Here is a 9112-nt window from a genome sequence, read left to right as displayed (position 1 = left end):
ATTAATAAACTAAGACCTAAAGTCTAGACCCATGTGCTTTAGCGTAACCAATTAGAAGAGGATTGCTACAAATGGCGGAATATTGCCATAATGATCAATGTGATTAATGACAGTACTTTTGAAGGAGATCATTTCACTTCAACTACCGGCCTCTAAAATATTAATATTTAGGGGAAGTACGTATAAATATAGATGAATAGATAGATAGCACACGCGCGAGGTGAAGAACTGCCATGATTCTCCACGTATATATAGCGCATATTTAAAGGTGGATAACCATGACGATGCATGAGACTCATGCATGCTTGAAGTATGTGGTGGTGAGTAAGTTAACTTCAGGCCAGCGTGGGTTTGTTAACAGAACTTAAGGATCAGTGAGCAAGAAGATCACTTGTGGTGTAGTTTTTGTGTAAGATGTTTAATTACATCAAACCAATTTTGACTTAGGAAAAACAATGGAAAGGCAAAAGAAGGAAGAAAGAAACTATGTAAGAAGAAAAGTAAAAGGGGAAGATTAGGAGGAATGAGTCAAATCTCTTTCTTCCTCCCCAATATGTAGGGCTGTAAAAATAAATTGAAAAATTAGAAAATCGGCTCGGACCGGTTGGTTCGGTTTGATTTTGGATCGGTTGGGTTCGAGACCTATTCTTCTATTTTAAAAACTAGTCATAACTGGTCCGGTCTTGATTTTATGTTTTCTAAGACCGGACCGGACTAGTTCGGTTCACATATTTATATATTTTTAATTAAATTTTAATATTATATATAATATTTTTTATATTATATATAATTTTTACAAATTATAATTATATATGAAATACTGCTATATTATAATTTATAGCATAAAATTTTAATCTTAAACATAAATATTTATTTGATCATATGTTTTAAATGAAAATGTAAATTAATAGGGGAAGTACGCTTTAATTAATAAAAATGTAAATTATTAATTTTGGACATACCACCCCATCTAACTACCAAAAAAAAAACTGACATTAATTAGTATCATCGTCCAATTATAGCCGTTGTAACGAATCATGTAAGAGGTGATGTGGCTAATTCTTGACCATCAAATCTCAACTAAAGGTATACATGCATTGCAAGTTTTTGGTAGCTGTGCGTATACATACATACATATATACATACATATATATATATATATATATATATATATAATCCTCCTCCAAGGTGATCTCTTCTTAGATCTCATTTAGAACTTAGACTAAACTGAGATTAATTTAATTCAGTTTAATTTTAAGTTGAGTCTAACATTCAAATACTCAACTCTCAAATTATTAAATTCATCTCAACTTAAAACCTCTTTACATGTGTGACTCATAACTTTTTTCAATTTAACATCTCTTTATAAGTGGAATCTATAAATTTTTTCAACTTTTCATAAATAAATACATCAATATTATTAGCTGATGATAACTAGATGAGAATGATTTTGGACTTAAAAAAAGAAAGTTGCAAGAATTCCACACATTTTCACACTATTTATGCCCTGACCAATGATTCTAATTTCCTTCTTGAAATTTCAATCTTTATCGATGGCTACTAATTAGAAAGGAAAATATGCGCTACTGGGCCCTGCTAAGCTCTGTTATTCTCCAAAATCTATATCGTATGAGTAGAAGATGCAAACGTCCCTTTAGGTTTTACCTCAAAAACTACAAAAACAAACAGGAAAAAAAAAAAAAAATGAGAGAAGATCTAGAAACTAACCAAAGAAGTGCTAAAAGTTACGGAGTATTGTTTTCCGGCATGAATATGGTGACTTGCGATGATACATAACAATGAACATGGAAAACGGTGGCATCCGGGGATGGCGTACTGATCTAAAGATTCTAAATACCGGATTGAGAATAGAATAAATCCTTTTATTTATCAATATTGGAGCATCACGTACGCATCTATTTGCCAAGAGGTTAAAGCAATGGCCGGAAGCTTAAATTTCTAAAGAGAAATTTAACTTTAAGATTGGATCATTAAATTAAAAAAATAAAAACGCGTTTGGTAATGGCTTGACTACAAGGCAGGATATATGTGAACCAGCACTTATTCTTCAATAAAGTGAAAATGATTCTATACTATATATTCTTAATTAATACTCATGTCCCTAGCTAGCTATAGTTTGGTAATAAGGTTGTCCATAAGTTGGCAAAGCTGTCTTTGTCTCTTAGAAATCGAGGAATTAGTTTTAGTGGAGGAATACCCTGAGGAAGTGTGCAGGGAGTTGTTGTTTGACCAACTGTGTACAGTTTGATAATGAGATGAATGAAGTATATACTATACTTTTTACGGTCAAAAAAAAAAAAAAAAACTATAGTTTGGTACGTAAGAGCACAAGTTTGACCCTTAAATTATATATTCAATTTCATTCCGTCTTCTTATAACTAATTATATAAAGGTTTTGAATTATATTCCGATGATCATTTTAGTTTAAATATATATATATATATTTTTTTTTTGAAAAGAAACAGACTCGTTTCATTAATGAACCGAAGTTACAAATGTAACTTATACATGGAAAATCCAGACTATAAGCCAAACTATGCATCAGCTCTGGGGCTTCCCCTCTGTCCTCTCAGGGAGGAAGAGTACGAGACACTGCTATGGACATTAAATCCAATAGCCTATTTCTAATTATATTACTAACTAAAATAACAAAAAAACTATAGATAAAAACACATAACCAACTACAAAGCCACAAGCACTGGCATGAACCCGGACGTCACGCCTACCGCAAGCATCGGCAAATCGAGCCCCGACGACACGAGCACCCAGCTCACACACGGACACTCAGCCTCCACTGCGCAGGCAGCACCTACGCACAAGCATTGACCATACGACCATCGGCCGTAACTTCGTCCGTCTCTCTCAAACAGCTCTTGCCCCAGATTGCGTCCGATCCAAACGCTCAACACCCCACCAGGGTCAAACTGAACAAACTGAACAACAAAAACAGAAAACAAAAACTGAACAGCAAAACGAATGAACAGTGCACATAGATTCGACAGTGGCGCGTGCAGTTCACTGGTCACTGTGGAAGGAAAGTCGACAGTTAATCTTGGAAGTCCCGGAGTCGAGGAATCCAAAGAAGCCGAGCGTGGTGTCGGCAGAAGGCTCCCCGGTGGTGCGTGATGGACGCGCGCAGATGAGATCCGGAAACTTCCTCCCGCGCGTGTGGGCTACGCTCCACTCTGATGGATGCCGGATTCGGTGGTCTTGAAGATCGGCGGCGGGGCATCGTCCCGGTGGGGCGCGTGTTGAAAAGCGACTGCCGGAAAGACCAGAACGGCAATCCTCCCTTTATTAGGCCTGAAAAACACAAAAACTGAACTAAAAAACTACACAGATAATAAGAGAAGGGAGCGGAAGGAAAATAGATGAGGGGGGAGGAGCCGAAGCTCCCACCCCCTTTCGCTAACTCTGAATCTGGGAGGGTTTTGAGAGAAGGATTTTGAGAGGGTTTTGCTTTTGCTCCTCAGACAAAAACTCCTTTTACTGTGTCAATGATTTTTCACTTTAGTTTAAATATTGAAACTATAATATTTCTGTACAAACATATATATATATATATATATCAGTATATAGAGACTATAGTACTGATTCAAGATTACCACTATATACATTTCAATCTAAATTTCATCATAATTATGTCATAAAATCAACAAATAATTAGTACTATGTAAATTAAAATAAAAATAAAGAAACAAGGAGTTAACATATGATCGTTAAAATAAAATAAAATTAGCAACTGACATTGTTTTAAGGCTATATATATATATATATATATATGCCAGGCATGCCATATATAATTTGCTAACGATTTAAGACCCAAAAAGATTCAAACGAACGATCGAGCTGCCATTGGGGCTGTATTCCAATCAGGGGCTAATTAATCGTGTACGTATTGAACTTCAAAATTAATTAACTAATTTGGGACTCATAAAATTCCAAAATTCCAAAATGTTTTAAAATTGACTGGCCGATTGCCCCATACAAGTACTTTGAAAAGCATCTTATATTACTTGGACAAATGCTCAAACGTTTCATTTGAAAGCTATATAGGTCATGCGAGAATATATATATATATACGAGAATTGTTCAAAATTTAATATATAATTTAGTCAAGTCTTTTAATCAGACAAGCAAGATGAATTTGACGTGCATGACCAGTACTACTGTTCCTTTCTATAATTTGGTAGCCACATCATGATCAATCCTAAAGGAATATATATGATTTCATATAATAATCTTAGTGCTGGAAAATATCTATCTTAGAATTTCAAATTATAATCCCAATAAAGGAATAATTGATAGTTAATTTGACATGTAAGCGAAAAAACACTCCATTGGCATTTAGTCGAAAGCATAAAATATATTTGTACCCAAGAAATTAGAAAGACTAATGAGATGACTCATTACGATTTTTATAAATTTCAAAACAAAACACAAAAATAAATACAATTTTTTTAAACTTCAAAATAAAAATAATATTCAAACAATTTTTTAACTTTATAATATTTTTCTTCAATTTTCTCCTCTCATTTTTCAAAACTCAATTAAATAGTTTTATAACTTAAACTATTTCATCACTAATATTATCCACATTAGAAACCAACCACAGCCTATTTAATTATTTTAGAAATTAATTAGGTTGAAGGGGTCACTATCACTCTTCATAGTCTTCAAAGTGGAAACTAACGTACGTTTATTTAATTACCCAACAAACAATATGCTTGTCGTGATGGAACAGTGCACATGCATGATATATAAATGTTCTATATATGCTCGTGGAAATTACAACATTCGACACGAAAAATCCTTGGAATGGAAATAATGGCCGGTGGGTCCAAGAAGTCTTAATTAGCTTTATACATATATATATATATATATATATATATATATTATGTTTGGAAAATTAACTCAATATATGGGAACGTACCCTATACACGTCCTCATTATGACTGGACTTTCCACAGTTGACTATTATATATAGATAGAAACAAATTCAAGATTGGAATATGATGGGAAAAAGACGAGAAAGAATATCGATTGGAATGTGACGGAAAAAAACTTGTTTGGATGCGTAGAAAGACTTGCGCGCGTTTCTTACACTCGATCGGTCAACGGATATATAGACTTGCAACGTCTAATTATATCCTGATGAATAGCAGTCATATTCCAGTGGATTTTCTTAGTTCTTTCTTCGTTTGAATTGCCAACTATTCGTAGAACTTGGTAGGCCAGACATTTTATTCCCCTAACGTACGTAGTTCCTTTTTTTTTTTTTTGAAAACAGTACAACTTTCATTCACAAAAATTACTCGATACAATGTTTATCGAATTCTAGCTTACTAGGAATCATAACAGGCCCTTACTCAACCCAACATTGCATTTCTTCTAAAGACAAAGCCATTTTTGCTAAGATGTGAGCTACCTCATTACCTTTTCTTCTTACAAAACTAATCTTCCAACCATTCAACTCTTTCAAACTCTCTTTGACATCTTGAATAATCTGCCCATATAACATGTATATGGATTCACCACAACCTCTAAGATTACTTTTGCATCTCCTTCTATAACCACCCTGTTAAATCCCATATCTGTACACAACTCAACTGCTTTTCTCATGGCTGCTGCTTCTGCTATTAATGGTTGAGACAACAACAAGTTTGGTTCACTGTAGGCTGCCATCTGCTCTCCATTATGATCCCTGATTATAACCCTAACTCCTACTTTCTGATTTTTTGAATCTTTAGCAGCATCAAAGTTGACCTTAATCCAACATTCCTCAGGTTTTCTCCAAAAAATCATCTTTGGCATTGGATTTCCTGTTGTATTCCCCATTTCCTTCTTCTATTATGCATCTTTGAACTCTTTTAAGGACAATAGAGCAGATTGAACAACCTGTTTTGGGCCATCAAAGTGATCCTTGAAGACAAATCTATTTCTCCTGTGCCATATCCCTCTTAACAAAACTGCTACAACTTCTTCTAACTTCTCTTGAGGCAGCCTTGAGAGTATTGTACCCCATAACTCCATAAAATCCCCAGCCATAACAGTCCACTTCTTTAAAGCACTTCCCTTTTATGCCCAAACATCACTCACAGCAGAACATTGCCATAAAGCATGTAGGACAATTTCCCTATCCTATTTGTATAGTGGACAAACTTCATCTTCAACCACCTTTCTCTGCTTCAGTGCAGCCTTAGTAGGAAGAGCATTCGAACGAGCCCTCCAAAGAAAGTGTTTAGTTGTAGCAGGTACCTGTAATTTCCACATTGATTTCCACAACCACTCCACCTGCCCCCCATTTGATGATTCCCCTTCCCTCCTCAAGCATAGTTACTTTGCTACATCATAGCCACTTCTGGCATTATACTTTCCATCTTTGCTATAATTCCATATTAATCTGTCTTCACAGTTTCTCTTACTAATTGGGATCCTGCAAATGATCTCAGCTTCCTCTTGACTGAAATGATGCTTTATTAAGGTCTCATTCCATAGTTGCAACCTAGGTAGAATAAGGTCACAAACTCTTGCCTCATATCCCAATTCTGAAGCTGGTGATTGCACACAATAAGAAGAAGGTATTGGCAGCCATTTCTGACCCCAAACTTTTATCTGTCCCCCATTGCCCACACGCCATACTAACTCTTCCTTCATGAGTTCTTTTGCTGACCACACACTCCTCCATATCAATGAGGGAGAACATCCTATTTTTGCATCCAATATACTGCCACCTTTAAAATATTTACTGTTATTGACTCTAGAAACTAGTGAGTTTGGCTAGTTTAAAAACTTCCAGCTATGCTTTGCTAACAAAGCCATGTTAAAATCTTCTATGTTCCTAAACCCCAACCCTCCCTCACCTTTTGACTTCCCAATTGAATGCCAGCTCTTCCAATGAATCCCTTTTGTCTCTCCCCCCTTCCCCCACCAAAACTTGGCCATCATAAAAGATATTTCATTACATAACCTTTTAGGTAACTGAAAAACATTCATAGTATAAGTTGGAACAGCTTGCAATACTGCTTTTATTAAAATCTCCTTACCAACCTTATATAGATAGCAGTTTTTCCAACTACTAATTTTCTTTCATATTCTTTCTTTAATACTTCTGAATGCATTATACCTTGATCTACCTACTAGTGAAGGTAAACCAATATATTTTTCATAACACCCACACACCACTGCCCCTGCTTCCCTTCTAATATTGTTTTTGTTTTATTGATCTGTGTTGGAGCTAAAGAATAGAGAAGTTTTATCTCTATTAAGCTTCTGCCCCGATGCCATTTCATACTTGTATAAAACTGCTTGAAGATTGTCCCAATCTGACTTTGAGGCTCTGCAAAATATTACACAATCATCTACAAGCAAATGATTGATTCTTGGTCCCCTCCTTGCTACTTTCACCCCGCTTAACAGATTATCTTGTTCTGCTTTATTAATCAAACAGCCTAGGCCCTCTGCACAAAGAATAAAGAGAAAAGGGGATAGAGGATCCCCTTGTCTCAGCCCTCGAGTTGGCACAATCTTCTCACCTTCCACTCCATTAACCAAAACTAAATAGGTCACGGATTTGACACATCTCATAATAAGATGTATCCAGCTTTGATTAAAGCCCATCTTTCCCAACAAAGCTTCCAAATATAACCACTCTACTCGATCATAGGCCTTTGACATGTCAAGCTTCAAAGCCATTATACCTTGCTTTCCTTTTTATTTTGTCTTCATTGAATGTAGCACTTCTTAAGCAATCATAACATTATCTGTGATTGCTCTCCCAGTTATGAATGCACTTTGAGAAGGTGCTACAATCTCTAGTAACACTTTCTTAAGTCTATTGGCTACAGTTTTTTATAATAACTTATAAAAGACATTACATAAACTGATTGGCCTAAAACCCTGTATAGATTCAGGATTTTTGACCTTAGGAATTAATGCTATATAAGGCAAATTAATAGACTTAGGATCAATACCATCATTTAAGAAATCTAAAGCTGCCTTGCATACCTCCTCCTTAAAAGTGCTCCAATGCTTTTGATAAAAGCCAGCTCCAAAGCCATCAGGTCCTGGTGACTTTAATGGTGACATTTGCATCAAAGCTTGCTCAACTTCATTTGCTGAGAACAGTTGAGCCAGGTCTGCATTCATTTTATCTGTAACTCTACCTTTCACATTCCTCAGGACAACATCAATATCTTCAATAGATGGTGTTATAGTCGAGTAGATGTTTTCAAAATACTCTTTGAAAGCCTTCTGAACACCTGCCCTGCTTGTTTGTAACCTGTTCTCCATGTCCCTTATTTGAATGATCTTACTCTTCATCCTTTTTTCAGTTGCACATGAGTGGAAATATTTAGTATTCCTATCACCCATTTGATACCAATGAGTTTTTGATCTCTGTCTCCACTTGAGATCTTCCTGCTCTAACATAATTCCCACCTCTTCTCTCAACCCCTTTATCTCTTCAATATTTCCCCACTCTTCAGCTGCTTGCATCTCTCTCAACCTTTCAGTTTTCACTCTTATCAAATGATCCCTCTTTCTGAATGTATACCTGCTCCAATGGCTCAAAACTGTATTGCATCTCTTCAATTTTGCTTGTAAAACTGCAACAGAGTCAGGTCCCTGCTCAGCTTTATCCCATTCAGCTTTAACTATAAGTCCACAACTTTCTTCAAGAGACCATCCAACCTCATACTTGAAATTCCTTCTTCTTACATACTCCTATCTTCCCCCCTTAAATGAGTAAAGGATAATAGCACTATGATCAGAAGTGCATGCAGCCATAACCTCCACTTTCGCCTTATCAAAGAAACCAGACCACCTTGAATTTGCTACTACTCTATCAATTCTTTCCTTCATAAACGTTTCATCACTATGGTTATTGCACCAAATGAAGAAACTGCTTGTCCAACCTAAGTCAAATAGGTTACATTTATCAAGAGCCTCTCTAATATTAACCATTTGGCTTTCACTTCTTGGTCTCCCTCCCATCCTCTCATTTTGTATTAGAATTTCATTGAAATCTCCTAAAATACACCACATCTCATTGGTAGGTTTTAGAAGTTCCAATAAATTCCAGCTTTCTGTT

This window comes from Juglans microcarpa x Juglans regia, chromosome 1D, assembly GCF_004785595.1.
Source record: "Juglans microcarpa x Juglans regia isolate MS1-56 chromosome 1D, Jm3101_v1.0, whole genome shotgun sequence".
Classification (NCBI taxonomy): domain Eukaryota; kingdom Viridiplantae; phylum Streptophyta; class Magnoliopsida; order Fagales; family Juglandaceae; genus Juglans; species Juglans microcarpa x Juglans regia.
This window is presented reverse-complemented; position numbering follows the sequence as displayed.